Below are 22,204 nucleotides of genomic sequence, written 5' to 3'. Positions count from 1 at the left end.
TGTGTCTATATTTAGGCATAGCTTGGGTTGTAAACTTTGCATAGTTGTATTTTTAGTTTAGGTTTAAATATTAATGTGGACGTGACTGCAACACACACGTCGACACCCCCGGCGGCTACCCACAACATACCAGAAGCCGTAAACCTGCGTGTGTAGAACGACGAAGAGAACTTAAAAAGTTAAATATTGTGTGAAAAATTATGTGAATTCATATACATTACTGAATCAATTTGATTAATCAGAAAGATCTTGCATGTTGTTATGCTTGATGAAACTTTGGCAAGCAAGAGTTGTTTAATTGGTCAGCTCGAGACGCTGCATCTACCATAACAATTAATTGTATGAAAAAAGCTCATCTCGCATGTTATGGAGAAAAAAATGTCTGGTGCAAGTTTATTTGCCCGGCAATTTGATAATTTACCTTCAATGAAAAAGAAAGTAAATTTTTTTATTTCAAATCCGTGCGAGAATCGACTAAGTTTCCAATACGTGGAAGATTTAAAATATATTTTTTACAGGCAAATGTCCTTAATTACTGAAACGCGTGAATCAGCGTCTCATTTACAGTGTCAGAGTCAGGCAGTGGCTGGCGGTTTGTCTTCCTAGGCTTAAATACAACACCGACCGGCGCGAACACGGCACACTCAGGCAAATAAATTGGTCATATTGTCCAAAAAGTTACACGTTTTCTTACCCACAGCACGAACAGAGAGCGAACTCAGCTCTACTATGCACTTTTACAGGGTTAAACTGGGCCAGGATAACTCACATTGCTTCAAAAAGTGCATCGCTAATGAGACTGGTATCCTGTTTATGCAGGTTCGGGGGTAATTGTTCGTAATAATATTGAAGGTAATTGGTTAATTTTGTTGGGTAAGATTTGAGGGTAAATGATTGTGGTGACCTATGATTTAAGCTGTTTATGGAAAATGGCGCCATGCGCTCGGTTATGTAACTACTGATGTATATTATTAAATGAATTTTACACATCAAATGAAGGCAAAGAATGGTCCTGAACATCAGTGAAATTCTTAAAACGGTCTACCAACACATAAATATTTTCTACAGGAAATAACTGATTAGTCGTAAGACAGTTCAAAATCGGAGAAATTCAGTAAGTTTTAAACTCGCACTGTTGTATGCAGCAAAAACTGGGTGGAATTGAAAGTTCAAACTAAATCTGTTTTATGAATTTTGGGCAAGTCTTTCAAAACAACAGGGCATGAGCCAGAGCCAAAAAGTTTAAAGGAAGTTTCAAATGAAAGCCCAAAATAATTTTTCAGTTTTTGTAAGAAGCTATCTATTTTGTCGATTATCGAAATAGTTTCAGCAATTGGGTCTGAAATTTCACTAAATTTCGAAGCGTCTGCGATGAGTGCTTTAATTAAGGCTACTGCTGTTGCGACTTTAACAACAACCTTGCCCTCATCTTGCCTTCAAATGATTAGGTATTTATTTTTAGCTAAGTCTCTCAGTAAAAGGGTGTCACGGGTTAGGGACATATAAAAAGATAAGAAAATTTTATATGATTTGGCGTCATATAAATGATGGTAAGCTTAGCTTAGCAGGTTTAGAAAAAATTCAGGACGATTGTCAATAACAAACTTTTTAAAATAAATTTTTCATTAACAACATTGAGTTTATTCTGATGCGTGCGAGTCGTAATTTTCTTGGATGCTTCAGTCAAACGTCCGGCATGATGGCAGATGGCAAAGGCGTCGATGATCGAAACTGAATGCTCAATCCGTGCTTCACTTTCGGGAACCTTAAATAGGTTAAATTTCGTAGGGTCTCCCTTTTGGATGTCAGTTCCCTGGAAAGTAGCTTGTGCTGCAATGACTTGTAAAATGAAGATTTATGAAGTCAGCAGTTGTACAGGTTAAACTTCAGAACCCGTCGAGTTAATCGTTCATTGAATTTAGATTCTGAAATTCATAGCAACATTCAGTACAATTACGAGACGCCGCTCCCAGACAATGTACACCGATCCATACGTGCGAACTTTGGTTTCGATAAATATAAATGACTTAGCTAGGCAGGTACTTCAGCTAATGTGATCTGACGCAGACAAAAAAACATTCACAAGAAATGACGGTTCTTTATTTCCTAATCATATTTTCTTTGCATTGTTCGATCAAATACTGTAATTTGAAGGAAATATTTATTGTATTATAATGATACATTTTATAGAGCAGAGATGAAAGCTTTTTGTCCAACAATCACATGTGACTGGTTTTGATGGAAAAGTTAAGTTATTTGTATGAAGCAGGACGAACAACATTATAATTATTTCAAGGGTCATTTTCTGACAATCGTTGAAAATAAAATGGTCGTGTCAGGATAAGTTTCCTGTTCCCAGGTTTAATTTAAAAACGTCAGCAGTTCAACTTTCTTCAATTTTGTCGACATGACGCCGGGCTTCAATGTTTCACTGGCAAAGAGAAACGAGATATTTTTCGTTCCCAGAGCATTTTATCATGGAAAATAGATATCGGAAACCCATTTGGTATTCGTGATCCCGTGCATAAACAAAAGACGATCTTCTGTCGGACGTCAGAAAAATGACATCGGCGTTTTCTAAACGATGAGAGAGACGCAGCCTCTGGTTTCTGAATGGTGGTGGAAAGATTTTTGGGTGGCACTCATATGGAGAGTGTTTATCAAGAGAATCTTGCAGCGGAAATCATAAAAATGTAGTTGTTTTAAATCAAAATTGTAAGTGCTTAATTTTTTGTATACGTTGCTGTACCTGAATCAGAACCGATAAAGAAATTTTCATTTTAGGACTCAGAATGCCTATGTAAATCTGAATCAAGAGATTTGCACAACATAAAAACCAGACGATATTTGTGACCTGACCGAGATACGTGATCTTGATTCACGCGAACTAGTGAAAATAGCGAAAAAATACTTTTGCCATCTTCTCGACCATTTTCAAAAATATTACTTATCAATTATTGATTAATAATGTGCGGTTAATTGAAATATCCCAGTTGTTATTATTTCCGAAATGTCGAGAAATGACATATATAGGTAACGCGGCAATTAAGGACTCATAATAAACCTCATTAATCAAGAGGAAAATTTTCAATTCATAGACTTATTGCTAAGAATTTAAGTAGCAAATTAAAATAAATTATATGTGTCTTATGAATTCGGCTCGATTTAGCCTTGTGAGAAATGAACGGCATGGTTTTGTGATCGCTACGAGTAGTACTGAGTTCAATTAGTGCTATTTTTTTCTCTTTGTTTAGAAATATATTAAATTCATATCTGTGTGTAAAATTATATGTCGCAATGCATAAGGTTTTAGAATGATCAATTTTTATCATCTTTGTTTTCAGTCACATTTGATGTGACCTCGAGTAGTAGTGATCGAGTTGTTTCATTGTTTTTGTGATCTTGCCGTTGCGTTGTAGATAGCTTGTGAAAATATTTGTGATGCGCAATGTTATGGTATCATGTAGATAATGTAGTGTAGTATTGATTCATTTTATGAGTCAGTTTTGTTAATTATTATTATAATGCTCATTATCGTAGCTTGGGATTTCAGAGACGGCAATATTTTGAATTGATGCAAGGCTACATTCCTGACTTCTTCAATCCGAAATTTTAACCAAAATTTCTCGATTATCGACTGGACCAAAAGTCAAGATAGCTTCGGTAGTAAATGAGAGAATAGAGCGCACGGTTAGGTTTGTGCAAATTGTGATTCTTGATAATTAATTTTTAAACTATATTTATTATTCATTAAAGTACCTGATACATAGCGTTAGGCTTGGCAGACGATCATGTGCTTGTGTGGAGAGGAATAGCTTGGATCATCATTTGATCGGAAAGTCCCAAAAATATTTTTTATTTTAAATCTTCATTTTTTAACATTTGAACTATTTTAATATATAATCTGTGAATTTCGTCAATAATTTAAATGATTACTGGCGTTAAAAAAGTGGTGTCGTGAGACAAGTTACCTTTACAAGTTTTAACCGAACGATCATGGCACTTCAGAGACAAATTTCCAATGAGGCTTTCATTCAGTAACGAGAGAAAAGCTAATAAAAGAATGGCTAAAGTACGAAACACATCCTAAAGACCATGGGCCATACTTTCAAAACTCGCTAAGTGAACGTAAGTACTTACGCACTATTTCATTGTCTATGATTGGCGGATTTTGCTTGAAAGGCTGTCAATGATTGGCTGATGAACTTACAGTCTCTTAGCTTTTTTGATAGTATGGCCCCATACCTGTTTATTGGCAAAGATGACGCTGCCCTCCTGAACAATTGGTGCGATGCAGTGAAAAATACTGTTGACACATTCACATCAAACTTCTAAATGAAATGACCAAAACAGAATTGGTCACAAGAAACTCCTTCGTTTAGAGAACGTGAAATTACCGTATCTTATTTTCTTGTAATCTAGCGTATTACGCTGTAGTGTTATTCATTACAGACCGAACGGAATATTAATCTAATTATCGACACCTCGTTGTAGAGAAACTATAAGGAGGGCTGGAGGCAGAGCACTTACAACTACCGCATCATTAGCTACTACTATGCATTACTTCTACTTAGATATTAGGTGGTTCTTAGATATAATGTCTATATACATGTAGAAAGAATATGTTTTCCTAGAGTTTTCCTTTGTTCATATCTACATTTTCAAAATATACGCGGCAGCGTCTACTCAAGCTTTGCGTCTGAGGTGAGCATGAGAGAGCTCATCTCGCCTCCTTTTCACTTCGTAAATGAACTCAATTTGTTCGACTTTTGAGCTGACCAGTGAATGCACAATCGATACTTGAGGGGACCGGCTCGGTCCCGGAAAAACTCCTACATTTATCAACCGATCTTTCTGAAATTTCACACACATACGTAAAATGTAAAATAAAATACAATTTGCTCGTATGAATTTTTGGAAAAAAATGAGAGAAAACGTGAAATTTATAGAAAACGGAGAGTTTTTCGGGTAGGGTGGCCATAGGCAGGTTGTAGGTGGAACATATGCCGAACACGCCATCGATGTTTCATTGATGCGCCATCGGTGCTGCATCTATAATTTACACCTATAATCAGCAATACATAATCATCGATGCTCTAACAATAATTCTTATTTATGGAATATCACTTCACATCGAGACAGTTACGCAGCGCAGTGGCTTTGCGCTGTTGTCTCTGAGTTGGGTAAGAGAAAGAAACATCAATGTCATCTCTTACAAAATAATACCATTAAGAATTATTTCAGAATTACATATTAATAGTGATAGAATTTTATTAGAACTATTTAGTTAATTGCTTAGGTAATTTTAGTGAATTAATTTCCCGATAATGCACGTTTACATTATTAGAACATTTTATTCGTAATATGAATTACGACACCAAATAATTTTGTTCCTAATGATTTGCGAGAGCAATACAAGGTGTACTTTTGGAAGCGTCGTTCTTTGAAGTTGGAGAGTGGTTAAAATCAATGGAATGATTTTGTTATTTGTTGAATCTCAACCATATTCGTGAATTAAAAAAAATACAAGTGCATTTTTTCAATCCTGGTTGACCAAATATTAATTTCAAAGCTACCATCATATATCAAACCCAGCAAATGTCATGGCGATGGTGTGCTGACCGCTTCACAAGCTTCGTTTGTTGTAGATATTGTAGATATTATTCGTGAAAGCTATTCAATATTCATACCAGCCCGCGCTCGTGGAAAATCACCTCGCATCCGTGGCACAAATTCGACCAGCAAATCCTAAATCCTAGCTGCTCTAAAATCAACATAGCGGCAGTAAAGTAACCTTCATGGAGTCCTCCTTCCATTATCTCGGATAAATTGTAGCGTAAAGTTAAGAGAAAAACTTTCAGTGAGGGTGTGTTTATACACTACAGGGCAGAATATTCCTAAATTATTTAATTGCGTTAAGAAGATAAATAGAAACAAATTTGCTGTTATAACGAGGATGGGATAAAAAAACACTCGTTTATTCCGTCTAGACTTCTTCGCTCAACGTCCAAAATATCTCGGAGTTTCCTGTATATTTACTCATTAGATCTTAGAGATGTGTAATGTCACAGCTATTCTTGTTCATCAAGTCAAAATGTTCGGAGCCTCTATCGCGTGATCCGCTACTTCCGATCACATACTAAGATACTAGTGATACCAAAATCCAAATTAAAAAGTTGACTTAATTTTGCACACTTCAACGACTTCAACGGCATAACCCAAGTTCATGGCTGACATCAGCATCATTGCCTTCAGACGAGCTTTTTCCAAGGGTCTAATAAAGGGCTCGACATTCTTGGGGAATTTGAGCGTACGAGGCTACTCCAAAATCCAAAGCCAAAGAAAATAAATACTTTTTTACCCTCGACCGACAAAAAAGTTCCCTCCAGCCTCGCAATTCTTCCTCTAAACTTCACTACGAGTCAAATTTGTAGTTTATGTAGCAACTTCAGGCCATGAGTGCCGAAATATGAGTTAATTTTTCGACAACTTTACGGAAGTTAAGATGGCCTTAATTTGAGTCGGCATTTCATTCGAGTCCACGGGACAATCTGGAATCTCATGAAACCGACGGCAAGCCTTAATGACGAAAATAAAGAAGGAGTTAGAAGGTAAATGGTAAATGCCTACTTATTTGGCCTCCGTAATTAGATTTTTGCTAAAAAATCTTTACTCGTGTGAGCAGGCATTCCTCCGCCCAGCTCTCGTGATCAGAAATGCAAATTTGAACTAAAACATCAATAGAGGATAAAGGAGACGAGTTTTACGTACCAATTTAGATGAATGCGTTGTACTGGAATGAAATAGGCATGATGTTAGCCGGCACAACTATTTCCATAAACAAACTTCTGTCAAATAAACAAAGTTTAATTATTTGCACAGAATTTGCTGAAATAGAAATGAAAACAGGTATATAAGTGAGTTGAACAACATTTATAATTTCAGTACGTGGATGCAAAATGCTAAAACTAAATACACGTTATTTAATACTTCACTTTAAAAACAATTACTGTTCGAGAGACCAAAACAAGTAATGATTATTTGAACAACATCTACACACTTTGATACTCTGCTCAATTAAATGTTTTGTTTTGACAGCATTGTAAATCAAATTATCAGGTTGTCGTCATGATGTTAAAGGAAACTACATTAAATTTGAGTTTGAACTCCGAAAAGAACTAAGAGTGCATGGAAGAAATTCTCAGTTTGCGTGGGAAAATAACTGTAATTATTATCACCGATTGAGATTGAACCTAATTTATTATTTATAGAGAAACGGGAGCCTCGCTTGAAATTGAAATGATTCTTCAGGAGCTAATTTTGTGGTATTTCGAACATAAAACAAATTAGGAATATATTCATCTAATTAGACATAAAATGAGGGGATTATGACGAGAAAAAACTGCCGCCGAGGTAGGTTGACTTCATTATACGGCCTCCATGTTGATATTAAAGCCCTGATGAATTTAATAAAGAGAACAGAGCGGGCGTCACTGCCGCCATTTTTTGACCCGTGAGCTCAAGTTAAATGGCCGAGATAAACCTGCCCAAATGAGCCCCGGGACGACAAAAAATCACTGAACAACTGCCAGAAAATTTCAGAAATAATTAGACCTTCATCTTGCGCTGCCGTCCACGCCAAATCCGAGATTAACTAATGCACGCAGTTTGTATTAACCTAAAAAAATCACATAGGTGTTCTTCGTAAAGTCAGACAACGTTTCAGAAAGAAGGAATTTCATTGAGTAAATTTCCTCCATGTATGAGCGGAAATGCAAAAAAAATTGCATTTTCATGTGAGTCTGATTTCACGCTGCCGATTTCATGCTATGTACTTCGTGCTTAAATTTTGGCAAGCAGAGCTCGGTTCTCACAACTTTCACATTTTTGAGCTCCAGTTGGTTAAAAAAATAATGAACATTAATCCTAATGATATAAACAATCCTAATATTGAATCCTTTCGTATATTATCATGCCAAATCACTTCCAATAATTTTTTAGAGTACACTATCATGCCAAACGTCCTCAACGATCATTTTTAGCCAGATTATCATGCTAAAACAATAACACTAATCGTTTTAGCGTATACTAGCATGCCACAAATGCCCAATAATACTTTTTGCGCACACTATCATGCCACACATACCAATAATCGTTTCTGCGCACGCTATCATGCCACACATACCCAATAATAATTTTTGTGCACAGTATCATGACACACATGCCCAATAATCGTTTCTGCGCACGCTATCATGCCACACATGCCCAATAATCATTTCTGCGCACACTGTCATGCCACACACGCCCAATAATCATTTCTGCGCACACTGTCATGCCACACACGCCCAATAATCATTTCTGCGCACACTATCATGCCACACATGCCCAATAATCATTTCTACACACACTATCATGCCACACATGCCAATATCTGTCGTTGTCCTCGCGTGCCTCAGCTCGTAATGTTTACTGGCCCGAGGCTCATGAAGAGGCCGACGTTCCCGGCGTCGTTGGGAAAATGTCCGCTCAGTCTTTGCCCGACCGGCGGCGGCCTGCCTGACGTCATGAAATATTCTCGAGGAGACGCTCATGCTTCTTGGATATTCTGCTCTGTCATTCATGTCAAATTTTATGTTCTCTTGCGAAATGAGATTCATGAGATTTTCTATTCAAGAGACTTTAGTTGATTTCCACGAGAGCTCATTGTGTTTTTGTAGTTTGTATTAAGCTCGTTGTGTTTTAGTAACTTGCATTAAAGTCATAAAAAGTTCCAACTCGGCACATTAGGAATTTAAAGAGATAGTGTTCTTAATCTTGCACTTGAACTCATTATTTCTTAATATTGCTCCAGTGTCACTTTATTTCATTAAATTTTTGCTGCAGCTAGACCTCATGCATGATAACGTGCAAAAAGCCTTTGGTAAACCCTTGCTTATTGAAAATTGAAATTTTTTGGAAAAGTTGCCATATTTTTCCCCTGTCAGAATAACAAACACAGAGCTTCGTTATCGGAAACCACTTAAATTTGCACTGAATAGAATAGACAGGTTCAATTCGATATTAACGTTTTGTATAAATCGTACAAAGTTTATTTAATCTTTACATAACAATGGAAATAATTTGATAGCTTGCAAGTTTAGGATGAGATTATTGTCCTCTCAACTTTTATTTTCATTCATGCATGACTGATTAGAGGTTGCGTAACTTGTCTTAAATAAATAGATAATGATAAAATAATTAGCTAAATAGAATTTGGGAAATTTATTTTAGTGCTTAACTAACTTTCCCTTTAACTATTTGCAACAGGTTTGAATAGAGCGTAGGCAATTTTTTTTTCAACCTAAAGAAATATTATAAATCCTTATTTTATAATGCGAAGTTATAAATAATTTGAGGGTGGCTTAAAGACACTAAGCAAGTTATGGCAGGCTACGTCTATAATATGCGTGGCTAAATGCAGTAGGAGAAATTGCTTACACTGTTTTCAAACTTGCTCAGTTGAGTCTTAGCAAGCTAAAAACTCCCTATCTTCAAAGTGTACCTTGAATTCTCGAACCCTGCTAGAACTTCCTCGCCTCAATTTGGTATGAAATGACATTAAACAAATTACTGAGCATGGCTCTTGATGTCAAGCTCTCTCTAGGTAGTATTTAAAGATGCTCTTATGAAAACAAATGCAATATATTTAGTGATGAACACTTACAGAAGCGAGCAATCACGACACTGGACAATAGCCACTATATATATTGGCTGTCGTCACTCTGGAAAATTACGATAAAATTACGATTCTGGGCAACCGCATGTTTTGGCAATAGTGACTTTGGGCAACCACGGCTCTTAATTGGCAATCGTAACTCAGGGCAATTGCCATTCTGGGCAACCACGAATCTGGCAATCACCACTATTGGCTGTCGTTACTCTGGGCGAATTATTATAGTGACTGTGGTCAGTTAATTCAGTATTTGAACCATCAGAAATCTGGGTAATAACGATTTGTGACAATCGTGAATCTGTGCAATAATATTATCTTGGACTTAACGACTTTAAGCCATAACGAATCTAGTATGATATAATTCTAGGCAATCACAACTTTGGGATACTGCAATTCTGGATATTAAAGACAGAAATATTACAATTCTGATAAATCTCGACTTATATGACAGTTTTGGGCAATCATAACATTGTGATAGAACTATTATTCTGGACCATCACGAATCTCAGATGCTATGATTCTTTGCAATTCTACTAAAATAATATTATTCTACAATTGAGGGCTTGAACTGAGAAACATGGAAAGACAGGCTGGAAGCTGCGGCAGCAAGCCACTTCTCTTGGCACGGATCCTTGACACAAACAAACGGGTGGAGCGGTGCGAGGTTTGTGCGCTTGAAATTTTGACAAAATATGTTTGTGCGTGACAAACATATTTTGCATGTTATTCTCATAGCTCATTAGTCGAGTGATATTTTAAATCTGTAGTGTTTATTCGCTTGAATTATTACATTCCCGAATTGTAAATAAATTCTTGAACCTTTCGTAGCTAACACACATGAGATATATAGGTAGCTCTGCAGGTTCGAGTCTAACACACGATTTATAATCCATAAATATAATTCGTAGCTGTGCAATTCGCGGTAGGGTATCGTGGCCGCGCTGGTGCCGTGCTGTTTATCATATTGTGGTCNTGTGTTTAATTAATTTAGTGTAGTAAAATCTCCCTCCAATACTACTGCCAAAATATACGCTGTTGCCTGCATAAACAAAGCCAACAAGATGTCGGCGCACCAACGTTATTTATACCCATCATTCATACTTACCTTGTACTTAAATGCTGATAATCCTGCAATTATTTACACTCATTCTACAGCATTATTTATAAAAAATACAGCAGCATCAAGATAATATACGAGGACATATTAAACCTGGACCAAATTTACAAATGGCTGTGTGGTGTCGTGTTGAAAACGATGTTGATATTTGAATCGAATCATCTTTCCTTATATTACATCTTAAGTCACTCATTTTTCTCGCAATATATCTTCCACGCATTTTATTTATCGAGTGTGACGATAATGAAAGCAGTTTTCTATTATTTTTCTAAGTAGGCTCGGAATCCTCTTGCGTCCGTAAAGAATGGATAATCGCATATCTCACGGCTATGCTTAAATATCCTGCACGCCTGTTTCAATATCTTTTACATCTCTTCCTTAATATCATCAGCATCTTTACCTTCATAACTTTCGCATCTGCACCCTGATATTTTTAACGTCTCTATCTAAATTTCCTTCACATCTAATTCATAAATATTCTTGATACCTCAGTATCCGTCACATATCTACCTTAAAATCCTTCACATCGTTTCTTTGACATCCTTCACATCTTTACCTTAATATCTTTCTCGTCTTCTCATTAATATCCGTTAAATCTTCAAATTTGTGTCCTTCACATCTTTCCCTTAATATCCATCAAATCTTGGCCGTAACATCCATCACATCCTTATAACATCCTCAGCTTAACATCGTTATATTAATATCATCCACATCTGCACCTCTTTAACATCAGCACCTTATACTATGTTTCACGTCTATACCCAATGATGCCAAACAAAGTAGAATGCGAAAGAAGATATAAACTACAGAGCTGTGGCAGCGTTACGTTCTGCAGTGGAGCAGTTCTCAAATAAGGGAGTTAGTGTTCAAGCATTTACAATGTTTATGGTCCAGACCTGTAAATATATTGAGTCATTAAGCGGACCGGAATACAGGTTAGTGCTGCTAGCCGTCCTTTGCACTCCAGTTAACCCAAAAACCTGGAATTTATTTTGTTCAATTTTTCAAGCGATAAATGTGCATTTAAAGTAGTTTGTAGGTATGTAGGCGGAGCAGTTGGGAGTAAGAGAAATGAACCATTGTCATAGCACTGTTTAAGCTTAGATGGTCCTTCATCTGATTCACACTTTTCAATAGGCTTTAATTTGACTGACACATTCTTTGTAATAAAAAGTAACGGAATAATGTCAAATTTAATGTAGAACGATTTAAATTGCTCTTTTCCGCGTTCCATGTGAATTTCATTGTGGTTAAAATCATCGATGTGAACAAAAACTAACATTAAATCTAAGATAAATTCAGATATGCAATAAATATCAAATTAAAATAACTAATCATTTCTCAAATTGTCACCGTTATGTATACTGTATATTGAGCTCGTTTGTACCATCCTCATCTTCGGTCGAATTTAATAAAGGTCAAAAGAAGGAAGCGTAAAATTCCAAACTCGAAAAACAAAGATCACAACATGCAAATTTCTCGAATATCAGTCACACCATTCTGCTTTCAAATATTAAATACAACCAAGTAATGTAGTATTTTAACAACAATACATTTCTATGCCCAATCCGTGTCTTGGATCAGCGTGATCTATGGGGTCCTGAGATCAGAGCAGCAGGCAATCGGATTGTGCTTGTAAATCGCAAATACCATTACCGGCGCTAGGCTAGTTGCCCCACACAATTTGTTGCACTGCGAGAAATCGAGCAAAGAATGTTTGGTGCGGCTAACATTAATGAGGTAAGTTCTACTTCGCAAATGGTGGGTAAACCAATTATTTTTATAGTTTGCAACTCATAGGCTATGCACCTATATAGATTTCTGAACAATTTCTAATCACTTTGAACTCCAAAACAATATCTCGCTCTGCATAAATACGTTAAGCAATATGACGCTGAAGTCTAGATTGATTTTTGAGGCATTGTAAATTGGTATTTGAATTTTATCATGAGCCTGTAGACGTGCAAGGAGCTGTTTAGTGTTTGCCCATGCGCGTGATACGTTGCTCATGCTGTTCCCATGCACCCTTACAAATTAACTATAACTAAAATACTTCCGAATGAACTTTATGGTTGTTGGATGACTATAAAAATATAACTCAGTTCTCACTGCAGTGAGTGACAGAGAGCGCATTTTCTCGTCGACGAAAATGTGAAGTCACGGACGGACAGACAGACGGACGGACAGACGGACATGGCGGGCACAATAGTGCATTTTTTCCATAAATGAGAAAATGCGCTAAAAATAGAATGCCATTTTAAAAATTTGCTTGTAACTTTCTAAACGACGCCTCATGCATGTGCATGTGAAGGAGACCTCACGAACTAAATTCGTGAAGATGAAAATGGCCTGTGGAAATGTTTTGCGAGACATGAAGGGTACAATTCATGTACATGTATATTCCTGGCTTCGAACGCGAAAAGCCGTCTTATCTCAAAGAAATTAAATTTTAATATTTTTCACGATAAACGAAGCGTTTCCCAGGTTATCTTTCCTCCCGAGACAGAGGTTATCTTTCCTCACATAACATCAGGACAGAGGCCTGGGATTCAAACTTTTCAGTTCATCCTCATCGTAAAATGTTATCGTTAGTGTACGTTTGGGATGATCATGGTTTTCTGTGTAAAAAGTTCTGGTATTGAATGAAATTCACATCACGAGGGCTAAGGTATTTTCGACCAAGACGAACTTAAATGGGATTAAGTTTAAGGATATTAATTTTTAATTACGGATATTTTTAATTAAGGATATTAAGTTTCAATTAATGATAATTTAATCATCAGGATTGAACTATGTTTATTAATTCATTTAGTTTCTTACACTAGGATTCAGCATTTTTGAGTAGATAATATATGAAGGAGGGGTCATCAAAATGGGAATTAAATTATTTAAATTACATCGCATCGAATATGCATGTTCATGTCTATAAATTGAAACCATTTAAGCACTGTGAGATCAGAGACGAGTGCATAAATAGCTTGTTTATGCTTTAAATAATGATCTTGGAGATTTTATTCGAATTATCTGATATGATATAATGAAGATCAGATACAACGAACCAGTATCCCGATTACTGAGTCTCTTATTATAACACAACAAGAAACATAAACATATATCCTGAAGAGGCAGATCAAACCAGGCTAGGGCGCTAAGTTCTCTCGCTGAATCAGTAGAGGAGCTGGCATACACCTAAAGAAATTAATGAGATGTCCAAATAGCGATGCATTTTTTCATCACTTACCGACCCATTTTGGCCTGCAAGATGGCGTATCATGTGTCACATGTAGACAACATTACCCATTCATTTTAGAACTGCGTGACGTGGTGTCTGGAGGTTTCAGCGTAATGGATTACGTACGCACGTCTGGCATAATCGCTGATATTAATAATAATAATAATAATAATAATAATAATAATAATAATAATAATAATAATAGCGGTTTCAGCGTTTATTAGGCCGTACGCCTGTCGCCGATTCTTAACATCGCAGAGTATTCACAGCATTTTGAGGTCTCGAACTCGCAACGCACTGCTACAATTCTGCTGTGATAGCAGAACGTTAATAGTTGTTATCGTACTTCGTCAGGCTTCAACGTTAATTGGTTGCTATCGTACGTACGTCTGACATCAACGAAATGGTGGTTATCGTACAACGTCAGGCATCAACGTTAATGGTTGCTATCGTACGTATGGCTGGTAACAATGTTTATACCATTCGTCCCTGGTAGCAACGTTAATTGCTGTTATCGTACTCACGTCTGTTGACATCAACGTTAATGGTTGTTATCGCACTACATCAGGCAGCAATGTTAGTAGTTGTTATCGCACGTACGTCTGGCATTAATGGTTGTTATTATCGTACAATACCAGGTATCAACGTTAATGGTTATTATCGAACGTACATTTGGCATCAACGTTAATGGTTGTTATAATACGAACGGCCGACATCGACGTTAATGATTTTAATCGTACGTACGTCTGGCATCAAAATTAATGGTTGTCATATATTATGTTCGTTCGTCAGTGTTCTCACATATGGATATACCTTGCTGCTGACCTTGCCGCCGCTGAAACGTCAAGCGAAAAACGAAAAGGGAACGTTTATTTGAAGTTCTTAGAAAACAAATTATGTGAACTGTTTTGTTCTGTTAACTTTGCTTTTTGTTAGAGCTATTTTTTGAATCAAGATAACGAAGTGGCCTTCATTATGTGATTCTATTGCACTTTATCTGCTTTAACTTCATCGGGGAACAATAAATGTGGATCATAGGAAGCGGCCCGAACATCAAGCAGGAACCCTGCTTTCGTCGCATCAACTTGAGTGCAAGTTGAAGACATTTTTTAGTGTCAAAGTTGCTCTGTGTTCTCGAAACTCTCGAAGTTTGCCAATTTATTAGGCAGGAAGCCAACGCTTTCATGGGAGAAGAGTGAGCAAGTTTGTCAAGTGAGTGTTTCTAATGAAGCTCTTCGACAAGAACACGTCCGAATTTCGGGAAATGACACTCAATTCCACTTATGAAAATAATTTCTCTTCTATTTATTGAGAAGAGTATTGGAGAAAAGATATGCGAAGAACGAATGTAATTGCATATGCAGGAAATATGGTAATCAATTTAAAATTTCTGTTTCTGACTCATTTAAAATATTTATTATCTACAGATAACAGCCGATTAGTGAACATTAATAGAATCTCACTGCAGATAATTATGTTCAGCATAAAGGAGCGCCATTGAAGAGATATGAAGGAATGTGAACAAAAATCGTAATCATCGTACATTTAGCGAGTAATAGCCACGATGAATAATCTAGACAGATACAGTGTCGCGGCAACGCAGACTTTTACACAACGGTATAACAATACATAGCATTATGTTATGGATAACTCATGTCATCCTCATCATCTGTAAATATTATACTAGAGAAAGGATAGTTTACATTTCCTAGCTTTAAGAATAATTAAACGATTTTTGTCTAGGGTAACCGACGTCTAGTTGCGAATCCGACTGCATACTTGATTTGGTCACGGCTAGATCGACCACCAATTTTATGCCAACGCCAAGCTAATGCAAACTGCCGAGGCTACCATAAAACATCAACAATATAATCAACATCCATCGCAGCGTAACAATAAATTACGCAAACAAATAAAATGATTTACTGTCACTTCCTCGATACTATACGAATAAATCGAAATTCACAAAGACTCCAAAACTGCCTAGTCTTTCCACTACCCCATTCATTATGTTTACTTTTTATTAAATAATATAAATCCTAAAGAAAGCGCGGACAAAATTCAAGGTTGATATATTCCTAAAATTGGGAAATTTTTGTGAAATTGTGACTTTCCAAAATATATTCCTTACCTGGAAGTAAAATGGATAGTCGAATCTAAAATGAAATTGCCCAACTCGAAAACGCTACGAGAGGTGCGTTTGATTTTTTTTATGCTTGTAAGTACTTATCTTCCAAAGAAATGTTTATTTCGGGTTCTTCATGACGCGTTGCAACTATACAGGTGAAGACTTGAATCATTTCCTCTTCACCACACGGAAGTTTCAATTAATTCATGTAAACGGACATTAGGGGAAGGAAATCAAATTTTTGCTGGAAGTTCTCATCCATGTAAAATCCACTTGTAAGTTTTATCTCAACGAGGGGCAATCTATGTTTGGAACCATTACTCAGGAGCTGCTTCCATAACTATAGTTGCCTAGCGCTAAGTGTTCTATTCAGATAGTGTATTATTATCCAGTCATCCAGCCAGTGGTCTGAGACCACTGGCCACGGCGTTGAAAACAGAAGATTCATTTTATCGAAAGAGTTCACATTAAATGCATAGATGTACGTCGAAGTTTTTCATTTAATAATCAGTAAACTTATACGCTATATTTTAATTCAAAGTTGAGTGCACACTGCAGAATACTATCTAATATTCTGTAAATTGTCATCAAAGAGCATGACATGGATATTTTATTACTAAATAAAGCAAATACGCATCGGCGGCGAAGTCAGCCCTGCTCTCAAAACCCTTGGGGCCGCAGCCATGTTTCTCTGACAGCCTGAATCGTCCGCGTAACACTGACCCGATACCAACGAGCCTACACTATCTGATCCGTACAATTCTGTACACATTTCAGTAATAATTTTCATAGTGCTCAGTATCTTTAATATGCGTTTCAGACGTAGCAGTCCCAGTCTCCGAGGAATCTCCGCATCTGAAAACAGATGCAAAAAGGACAAGTTGTGCATTTGGAGGAGATTTAACGTTTTGCATCCACACACCGGACGCGCAGAAATTTATTGATCTGGTCACCATAATTCATAAATGTTATGGTTCTCAATAACAGCCAGCAAAATGAGCTTCAACTGCAGTTGATGTCAACTGTCTAAAAAAACGTCGAAATAATAATCAGCAACCTCGATGACATAGCTACCTCTCACTCTATCGATACATTTAAAAATTACCTCTTCATGTAATTCAACCGGCATGCATATGCTTAATAAGCAAATAAGCATAGCAGGCAAGCTGTAAACGTGCGAACGACACTGGCCTGGCACAGCGGATGTTAGTTGGCAGCTGATGATTGGTTGATTATTTTTGGCAAGCGTAAACAATCTGCATGTCTGATCGTGGCTCGCCGCAAAGAATTTGAAACGTCACACGAAGGACAAAAATATTTATGACCATGAATTATACCTGTATTTACACAGCAAGCACTCCCCAGCAATACGCTGGGCCTCCAAGCGTATCCAAGCCTCAGGTATCGACGTCTGCGTGGGGACCTCATTGAAGTAGACAAGTATACTCATGGCTTATACAAGGTACCAGAAGGATCCCTATGGATACCGATTGCGCTTCTTCGCCATTACCGGCAGGAAGATTTATCGTTGACCTGGCCCTTTCTTCTGAGTCAGGCGCGGGCCTAAATCTGACCACAACTTCATTATTGGTAACAACTTCTGCCTTGCTAGGAGCATGAGGCTGTTTACTCATTTTAGCGTAGTTTTTTATTCACATAAGCATTAAAACGTGGTAAAGTGAACAGTGAAAATGAGATGATTCGACATTTTTATCACGTTTATTGATGGTGAGTTTCTGCACATAAAAGAACGACAATTTTGTAATGCGAGATAAACGAATAACGTGGTATTCAACAATTTGGTTCAAGAATAATAACATACAAAAGAAATATATCAAACTAAATTAGCTTACCGAATCATCGGAGGAACTGGGTAAATATCGGTAGGTAAGGATCTTAGCGAAACGAAGAGCGAATTCATAGGTTACGTATCGTCGTGGGTCTACAATCGTTCTGTCTATTGAATGACATTGGCTCCTGACTACACCTCCTATTACAGCGTTAATGGATGGAACCAAATGTGCACGAGAAGCCTCAACAATGATAATAAAACATTTTCAAAACATATCAATGCAATTTTATTGCAATTAACCTAACCGAACTAGTACGGGTTAGATACAGTAAATAAAGGTTACAGCTATTTTTATGTTTTACCTTCCCTACATGGATGTCTACTTTAATCTACCAATCTCAAAAATTATCCACATATACATATAGAAACTCAGTCTTTCATTTGTATATAGATGTGTTCATTACTTTTAAGATTGGTAGTTAAAGTAGACATCCATGTAGGGAAGGTGAAACATAAAAATGACTGTGTAAAAATAACTAAGCAAAGTGAAACATGAAAAAATACCTGTAAGTTGTATCTGGTAACAACTCAACAAGTAACAACTAACATGTTGACACTAGTAACAGACTGAGGTTGACAACATTACACCAAAATCTTTCGTACAGTTTTATTCTGTTATTTATATTATGTATGTATCATGCTGGTTTTTAAATAATATTTAATGCTATTAAGTAAAATCTAAAGCCTTTATCTATAAATGTAGCGGTAGCGCTGTAGCGGCAAAACCTCGTATCGCTACTTAAATATGTAGCGGGCGCTACCGATACATTGCCTTAAATGTAGCGCCGCTACCGCTACATGTAGCGCGCTACTGCCCACCTCTGTTTATAGAGCATTAATCGCGATATGTTTGGACTCATTGTGAAGCTACAAACCAGGCGCGATCAACAGATCTAATAAAATGGATTTGCATGCAGTACTTTTTACACGAGGCCGTTTTGAACTTTTATGAATGACCATTTAATATAAATAAATATAGTAAAAAAATCACACACACACATATATAAATACATAGTTCGAACAATTACCGGACAAAATTGGTAACATTACCGGACAGGGGGTACAAAACCGGACAAAATCGAGTCCGGTAATTGACGCTATGATTAATTTATATATAAAAACCGGACACGCAAATATATGAACCACATTACCGGACATTTATTACATTCAAAAAAAACGCCATCCTCGTTAGGTTAGGGTTAGAGTTAGGGTTAGGTGTGTCTAAAACTCTTCTTTGGGTTGCTAGAGACCATTTTACTGGGGTTAGGTCCAGCCAGGTCAAGTTTTTTTTATATATTTTTGGCAATTTAGCAAAACAAATAATTAATGTCCGGTAAAGTTCCTGTACTGATTTAGTAGCCGCTGAGATCGCCGCTCTCTGAAAGCCACTTGCTCTCAAGTCTGTAACAATTTTGAACAATCAAACAATTTGTACAATTTTTACTCAACTTGATTTCGGTTTTTAACTTGTGTTTATCTAGCTCTTGCATTTCAAGATGGCTGGTCAGAGAGGAAAAAAATTAAATGAGAAGGCCACCAGTCCTGTTAAGCCGAATGCGAAGATCAAATCGCAAAATGAGCGAGATGAAATTTGTAAATTCTGCAAGCTGGGATCGCTTAACGTCAATGACGCTACAGTGGCCTGCAATCGTTGCGGGGATACCATCTGCAACATTTGTGCAAAGTTAAGCAAGACTGACTGCTCGGTTATTCGCAAGAACAAGGCAGTACACTGGTATTGCCAGGACTGCCAACAACCTGCACTAAGCGCTATAAAAAGCGAAAAAATGGTGGAAGAGAAGTGCTCTTCTATGTTTTCTGTCTTTAAGGCCGAAATGGAAGAAACCATCAAACAGGAATTGAGAAAGAGTGNCCGTCCTGAAAAGTTCAACTTATTGTCACGGAAAACCTATCTCCTCCTACAGTTTTCAAGCTACAGCAATGAGAGTTATATCATTCGATTCGTAAAGACCATATCTATCGACCAACCCATCATTTTTTTGAATTTGTGCATGGTTCGTCTTATATATGGGGGAGAAGGGGGGAGGGGGTAAAAAAAGTGAAAAAATGAGAAAAACGCGCATAAAAAAAACTATGAGGAAAATGAAAAAAGTGATGGGTTGGTCGATAGGTATGGTCTTTACGAATCTAATGATACGTGTCTCGATATTGTCGGACGATATTTGTGGGGGGAGATAGATTTTCTATAGTACCCGTCATTTGTCCGTTTTCTATGAATATCACGTTTTCTATAAATTTTTTCGAAAAATTCATTTAGGTAAAATGTTATTATTTTTACATTTTACGTATGTATGTGAAGTTTCATGATGATCGGATAATAACTGTAGGAGTTATAGGCTACCTCCAATTTAGGGTAGCAGGTCCCCTTAACCGGAAAAAGTTATTCTCTTAATGGTGCTAAGCATAGTTTATAACATACAGGGAAGGTTGAACGCAATCTTTAATCACATAGATAAATTGACATAGTCTCTATACAAAATGCATCTGTATATAGTCCCCAAAGTCGTCAAAAACTTGAAGCGTGGTAAAACCGTCTGAAAAACGCGGTAGCAAAAGATTTCTCTTAGATAATCTCCCTCTCTTCTCCTCGTGTTCATTATTTTTAAGCGCATTTTCTTATTAAATTTAGGAAAAAATGCACTATTGTGCTCGCCATGTCCGTCTGTCCGTCTGTCTGTCAGTCTGCCTGTCCGTCCGTGACTTCATGTTTTCGTCGACGAGAAAATGCGCTCTTTGTCACTCACTGCACTGAGTACTGAGTTATATTTTTTAATGTTTTGATGAGCAGCTTTGGTTTATCGCTGCAACGCAGCGGCAGCGGCCTCGGCGCGGGGCATCGTTTGTCTTACTGAACCGGCTGTTAAGTGACAGGTTCAGTAAGACGGTCACTGCAGAAGTCCGCAATGACCTGACATTATGAGGCGATGAATGGATTGGAATGCGATCAGGCACCAAATACGCGCGCCCCACGATCGCCCCAAGCTCGCCAGGAATTTCACAAGATTCAGTTTCTGCGCGTATTTCGCTCCGGCAACCGGAACCTAAAGCGGACATAGAGCCGCTGATTTACACCGCCAGTCGCGCTTGGGGCGTCCGTGTGCCAGCGGCTGACAGGACTAAAAATTTCGACAGGGATGCGGCTATGGCGAGCCTCGGCGCCCCTGAACGGAATCTGGATTTCGTCGGGGTCGGTGCTCGTTCGCGTGCGTGCGTACGTACGTGTTTGTCTTATTATTCATCAGCATTCTTTCTCGATTGCATAAATTTACGATTTAAACAATCAGATGAACTTATTATTTGCATTTCTTACATATAATACTCTATTGTAAGACAATCAAGTAAACGTTAAATTCGAATTTAATGGTGTGTCACTGGTACTATCATGGCGGCGTGTGTCAACTGTATCATTACCAGGTATGTTTATCGTGTCATAGACAGTAAACATTATAATGACTTAGGCAGGAAACAAGGTTTCAGAAAGATTACTAGAATTTGAAACAAGAACAAACACCACAGAGCCACAGCTAGAAACTGAAAAACCTGAGTTATAACTAATCGACGAGACACTTCTCGATTCGAGTCACCGGCATGTGGAACATAAACGCGTCACCGCTCCGTGTATGAACGTGTTCAAGAACAGACTAGATAAAGATATGGAAAAATATATGTTCAGAAATGAAATGCCAAGCACCATATCGAACTTGGAGGAAGTCTAGTAGCTATTCAAGTCTTGTAGCTATTTCAATCTATCATTAGTTTTGAAAAGATCCGGTCAAAAGGCCGGTTTTTAGGTCCAATGTGAATTAGTCACAAAGGAACATGAATCAGTGACAGCCCCACAAGCCACATCATACCTATTCTTCAGCACCGACATCACTATGATATGATATGCAAGAAAATATCTTCGGGAATTCCCTCGCATATCATAATATGGGACGCATTATTTTAAAATAAATTAATTAAGTTAAGTTGAATAATTATCTTCTGCATAGTCATGAAAGGAAAATTTTAATTATTGTCCAGTGCCGTTATCAGCAAGCTTAAAAAATTATGTGATGCACACGTGTCGCCGTAGCGTGCTGCGTGGAGGCTCAGGATATATACCGTCTATAGCGGCGTTCGAGACTTGGGAGCAGCACTTC

This window comes from Hyalella azteca, unplaced genomic scaffold (genome assembly GCF_000764305.2).
Source record: "Hyalella azteca isolate HAZT.00-mixed unplaced genomic scaffold, Hazt_2.0.2 contig11282, whole genome shotgun sequence".
Taxonomy (NCBI): Eukaryota; Metazoa; Arthropoda; class Malacostraca; order Amphipoda; family Hyalellidae; genus Hyalella; species Hyalella azteca.
This window is presented reverse-complemented; position numbering follows the sequence as displayed.